Source organism: Salmo salar, chromosome ssa11 (genome assembly GCF_905237065.1).
Source record: "Salmo salar chromosome ssa11, Ssal_v3.1, whole genome shotgun sequence".
NCBI lineage: Eukaryota > Metazoa > Chordata > Actinopteri > Salmoniformes > Salmonidae > Salmo > Salmo salar.
In genome coordinates, this window is record NC_059452.1 from 4,324,758 (window position 1) to 4,331,023 (window position 6,266).

General features: G+C 40.5%; 1 long non-coding RNA gene across 2 annotated transcripts; it reads right to left on the reverse strand.

The window, feature by feature from the left end:
• Positions 1 to 294: 294 nt before the first annotated feature.
• Positions 295 to 2,124, reverse strand: LOC106562030 (uncharacterized). Of its 2 annotated transcripts, none has more exons than XR_006757495.1 (4): positions 1,932 to 2,124; positions 1,388 to 1,549; positions 974 to 1,045; positions 295 to 764 (listed from the first exon to the last, which is right to left on the reverse strand). It is a non-coding gene; the product is annotated as an uncharacterized lncRNA (long non-coding RNA). The 2 variants fall into 2 exon arrangements; XR_001318957.2 differs by having other exon boundaries at positions 296 to 764; positions 1,461 to 1,549.
• Between the last annotated feature and the right edge of the window lie 4,142 nt (positions 2,125 to 6,266).

Genomic DNA, 6,266 nt, shown 5'->3' on the forward strand with positions numbered 1-6,266 from the left:
CACTGATCATGTACTCTTCCTTGGCAAGAAAAGGTGCAGTTCAGGTATGAATCTCTGTGAGACATCCTTTTTCAGTCATATCCAATACCAGGTGTATCAAACTCCATTCTTTGAATGATGCTGTGTCTGCATGTATGTATTACAATTATACACTTCAACAGTGTTTACCACTCCTGCTCCTGGAACATCAATGATTACACATTGTAAGTATGCAATAGACTAGAAACATGATTTAAGTAAAGACTGATTTGTAATTCATATATACAGAAAAATAAAGCTGTACACTACGCTTCCTATGCATATCTAACTCCCTTCATCTGCATTAATCTGAGGACACAGGATAGGTGTAGTATTTCAATGAGATACTTAATTTCAACCAGTGGAGAATGTGAAACACTTTATTGAAAGTTCATGATCCAGGTGTTAATAATACATAATACATGCATTATAAATATTATAATTGTAATATTATATTATAAATACAAGTTCAATATGTACTTCAATGCACATATGGTGTGCATTATAAAAAAATGAAAAAAAGAGGTGGGGAGAGAGGTGTAGAAGACAGGAAGGGAAAGAGGTAAGAGCAGAGGAGCAGGGAAGACAGCATAATGAATTACAGTGCTACCCTAATATTCTCTCAGTTCATCACAATTACATAGTGTCCTAGCCAGCCTTGGGCCCCCAGTTGGCCGGAAGGTTATCTTAAGAGCAGGTGAGGTGGCGATGACGGGACTGGCTTCCTCTCTCATATCAAAACATACCTGCAGACGAGAAACAGATGGATAGAGAGAGAGCATGATTAAGCTTAGTATTTTTTTATTCTATCACAGTCAGTCATCATAATCATCAGGTGAAATGCAAAACTGAACTTGGATCATTAACTCTGGGACTACTACATCTCTATCTGTATTTCAATGTAAAGCATCTCTTTAATAATACTTCCTGTTGACCCGACCAAGTGATCTCTCACCAAGATCATGCTCTGCTCTCTGTGTCAGTTAGTTCAGATGTGGGAGGGGTTCACCAACATAGCTGATATACCCTAGAGGATTTAGGGAGAAGGGGGAGACGGATTAAGTGAAGGAGAGAGACTGTTATTGAGAAAATACGGTAGTTAAAGAGGCTGTGTTCAACAGGAAACTGTGTGTGTGTAGTCTCCCTTGGTGTCTAACTTTATGCTGAAAAACAGACACATGAGGACAAACAATAGAAGGTACTGTCATTATTAGACTTTTACATTACCAGATCATTGTGAATTACTAAAGTATAATATCCCTTATAACAAATCATGATAACATTGGATAGATAGATACATGTGCATGTGTAGCATGTGACAATAGCAGGATCATATCAAGGATAGCGTCACAAATTAATACATAAATACCACTTGAAGCTTGATGATGACTTGATCATTTGAATCAGCTGTGTAGTGCTTAGGTAAAAACTAAAATGTGCACCCCTTTGAGTCCCCAGGACCAGGACTGAGAACCGCTGCTCTTCATTGGGACTTCTTAATCTGTAGACAGGCTTTCACAGTTCTCTGTATCTGAGGACAGAAAACCTCACAATAAATAGACTTCATTACACTCAAATTAGACAGCACTGAGTATGATGTCCTCTGTCCTCACTTCTAAGGACTGGAACTACCTGCTCTATCCAGAATAGCCTACTTTCTCACTTTGACAGCTGGGCCTGCTATCCTTTCACCCTCCTCCATGGCTGTTAGCTTGCTACCTACACATGTATTTTACAGTGTTAAATATATCACAATAGCTATCTAGTATGAAGTTAGGTAGGTGGTCAAATGTAATTAACTTAGCTAGCTATCTATACAGTATGTAAACATTAGCAGCTCATTTGATTTAAAATGCACTGTAGCTAGTTACTGTAGCTAATAATACATTGTTTTTCGAAATATATTTACTTACTTGGGTTCACCCAGCCATGTGGACGATTGAAAACAGGGCAACAAAGTTTGTTTGTCGCCAGAGCGGTTTAGAGCATATTACTATTTGCCTGTGAATAACCAGAAACTTGCTATGCTGAATTTTTGATGCACAACCGAAAGTGCTGCCATATCCTGCCAGCACGCCCACAACCGAGCCACTCAGGTGGAGAATGACGCGTGGAAGAGGGCGAGGAACGAGATGGAGTAACGATCCAAGCTATTTAAAAAATGGAAAGGGAAAAAGTATTGTTATTATTAACCCCGCATTAAAATTATATAAAAGCCCCTTAGATATTCTGTGTTTCGACAGTTGGAGGCATTTTGTTTTTCACAAGCATACTGTAGCAGGCTGTGAATTCTGCAAACAATGTTTCTGGGATGAGCTATTAGTTGAACAATAAACTATTCAACATTTACTAAAGAATTGTCTAATAGCCATTGCAGCAAGGTGTGAAAAACTCCCCTCCCCAACTTGCAACAAATAATTTATTTCAACCTTTCTAAGGCACTGCATCTCAGTGCACGAGGCATTAATGCCTCAGTAAAGGTTGAAATAAATTATTTGTTGCAAGTTGGGGAGGGGAGTTTTTCACACCTTGCCTGGTTCGAATACAGGCTGTATCACAACTGACCGTGATTGGGAGTGCCATTGGGCGGCGCACAATTGGCCCAGCGTCATCCGGGTTTGTTCTTACCTGACCTGCTTAGTTAAATAAAGGTTAAATAAAAACAAATCAACTGGCAGCAACCGCAGCGCAATCCATAGAGGGTGAACAGTGGCTGGTGCTGACAATATAGCTAACTTGTTATACAAGTGTTGCACACCAACAGATGGAGGAAACCTACACCAGTCGAGAAATTCATTTCAACATTAATCTTCATTTTAATTTGACTTTACAAACAACAAGAGGGCTTAATTGGAGTCAATTTCTTTGTAGCGAGACCTATATAAATTAACTTAACTGGCTGATGCAGGTTCGATACCCGTGCCGGCTGCCACCGGGAGATCCATGAGGTGGCTTTTGGTTTTAATTTATAATCCTCCAATCCTCTATATGAAATTATTGGCGGAGACTCACGTCATATTTTTCGATATACTGTAGGCGACATGAGTCTCACTAGTGTTGAATAATGTGCTGTTAAAAGTGCTGTAGGTCTTATTTATTTAAAAAGCATATTGAAGTTAGGAGCAATAGGATTTGAAGCAAAAGCCTACAACTATTTTAGCACTGTTTTGCGCTGCTCTGAGACAAGCATGGGGACTGGTCTTGATAAATCAATTCGATTTTTATTTTCACTTAATCTCCTTTTGGGTATTGGTTCGACTAGAATAAAAAGATGAGGGTGCAGAAATGTTATGCTCTTAGTGTAACCTTTATTTAACTAGGCAAGTCAAATTCTTATTTATAAGGACAGCCTTTTCCTTCTGTTCCATCCTAACAGACACCCAGAGTTTTTTTTTTTTTTCTTGGTGTCACGTCCCGACCATAGTAATATGTTATTTTCTATGGTAGAGTAGGTCAGGGCGTGACAGGGGGTGTTTTGTGTGTTTTTTTCTGTTTTCTATATCTATGTTTAGTTCTAGTTTTCTATTTCTATGTTGTTGTTTTTGGGGTTGATCTCCAATTGGAGGCAGCTGGTCCTCATTGTCTCTAATTGGAGATCATATTTAAGTTGGGGTTTTTCTTCCTGGGTTTTGTTGGTTATTATATTTTGAGTAGTGTTTGTTTCTCTCTGCATCACGGTTTGTTGTTTTGTCAATTCAGTTACTTATGTATTGCAAAGTTTCACGGATTAAATAAAATGTGGAGCTACAACCACGCTGCACTTTGGTCTGCTCCTTTCGACAGCCGTGACACTTGAGGTAGAAACGCCATAATAATCAAATTACTTTAGCAAGTACCAGTCAAAAGTTTGGACACACCTACTCATTCCAGGATTTTTCTTAATTTTTACTATTTTCTACTTTGTAGAATAATAGTGAAGACATCACAACTATGAAATAACACATATGGAATCAGTTAAAAACAAATTCTTATTTACAAGGACAGCCTACTCCTTCCTCCCCATCGGGGAACTGAATCCGTTGCCACATTCTCTAGTACAGCCATTATTGAAGGTACTTGAGGTCACCAAGCAAGTCTGGACATGGCCTGGGGCCTGTTGCACAAAAGTAGAATTAAGACATCCGGGATAAATGACTCAGCTGAGCTCAATGAAGCCAAAACATGTGCGTCCAGGCTTAATTGGTTGCACAAAGACCAAGCCAGGATGAGCAGACACGGATTCATTAAGCCAGGTGAAACCAATCCTGGATAGGTGCGCGCTCACGGCTCACTCAAATAGACCCCGCCACAGATCACAGATTAACTGATTTACCATGGCAACTAGAGCCGCGTACTTTTCCCCGTCGGAAGCACAAATCCTCATGGAGGCATACGAGGAGGTAAAATATATAATTAAGAAGAAAGGCAACACCGCCACAGTGATAAAGCAAAGAGAAAAAGCGTGGCAAAGTATTGCAGACCGCCTGAATGCGTAAGTAGTGCACAATTACACAGTCACCGCTCCGCTGAAACATCACAATTACAATTCAAATATTTAATTCACATCTCCAAAAATGCAGTTGTACTGTAATTATGAAACGGTTAAATTTTTTATTGAAATGCACTGCAGATATGAGTGAAATTGTGTAAAGTAACTCCATCACACTGTATAAAGCTATGATAGATTTTTTTATATTTTTACTGAAAACAAGACAAAAATACCAAGTAATTTTTTGCAGTGTGACTCCATTAAATGTGTGTGTGTGTGTGTGTGTGTGTAGATTAAACATGAACGGGCCAAAACGGACATGGCAGCAGGTCAAAATCAAATACAAGAACATTCTGCAGAATGGTATGGTCCCTGACTAATATTTAACAAAGCACAAGCATATATTGTACCCAGAAGGTGCCTGCTCACACATTGTCTGTACTGTTTTAGCAGTGAAAAAGAATACCCACAGACAAGGCACGGGTGGTGGGTCACCAAAGGCTGACCTTACCCCAGCAGAGGACATGGCCTTGGAGCTAAATAAAGGCAGGCCCGTCTTAGAGGGGATCCCTGGGGGAAAGAGACGAGCATAGGTTCCTCCCAAGATGCCACCCGCTTCATTCAAGGTATGTCCTTCCATCTCTACATGGGATACAACCACATTCATATTGAATCAATTTGGACTGTCTGACTTTGGTTTACCTATTGCCTTGCAGTGTCTGGCAGCACTGTGTTCCTGTTAGAGCCACCAGCACAAGCACCAGACGATGCTGATCCAGTGAGTACTCCATCAAAGGCATACTGTAGGCCTGGCATGTCTTGTCTACTAGCTTCAATATGAATCCGATTAAATGTGATAGGGTGAAGGCCCCAGTGCAGCAGCAACAGCACATGATGGAGACGATGATGAGGAGGAGACCATCTCTCTGGATTCCAGAAGGCATGAGGTATCATGTTAAGACTGTGAAAGTACTATTTACTCTACAATGGTGAGGAGTCCTCATCAAAATCAAAAAATCTAATTTCTTTTACAGGACCCAGATGCTATACAGTGGGAAAACCAGCCTGGCAACATAGTGCGTATTAATAAAAGGACACCACATCCTGCCAAATTCCAGCTGCGCTAATTGTATTGTGTTCACAGAGCTCACAAGCTATCAGAAAGTTGTATGGCAACCACCTCCGGCGCCAAATAGAACTGGCAGACATAGACATTCAGTACAAGCAGAAAAAGATGGAAAATCTTGCACTGGAGTCCGAAATAAAAAAGAGGACAATTAGGAAACTGGACCTTGAAATAAAAAAACTTGAGAGGGAGGTGAGATATGCCTTCAATGTACACTGTATGCTAACTGTAACACAAATGTATTAATCATTATTTTTCTTTCCTCCCCCAGCTCCAAGAAGATGACACAGCTCAAAATAAAAATTAGGTATATTCTCGTAAAGTCAAGTGAGCCATGACATATGAGCTCTTATTGTGAGCACACAGGACGGTGGCATCTTTCTAAGGTTTTTTTATTTTCCCAGCAATCAGTACAACCAAGTCATCGTTATAAGGCATCGCCCTCTTTTGCCCACCCCCCAGCACCAGGTGTGGCCACTAGCCTATATGAAGGCCCAAAATTGTGTGTTCCTTTCTGCTCTGACAATGGCATGCCCATTCGTGCGAGATGTGGTGGATGAAGAAGCACTTGTGCTGAGGAGAGCCTTCAGGCGAGAAAGGGTCTTCAGGGACCGGTTGGACCCACTGGCCTTCCCTGATGACCATCTATATGAA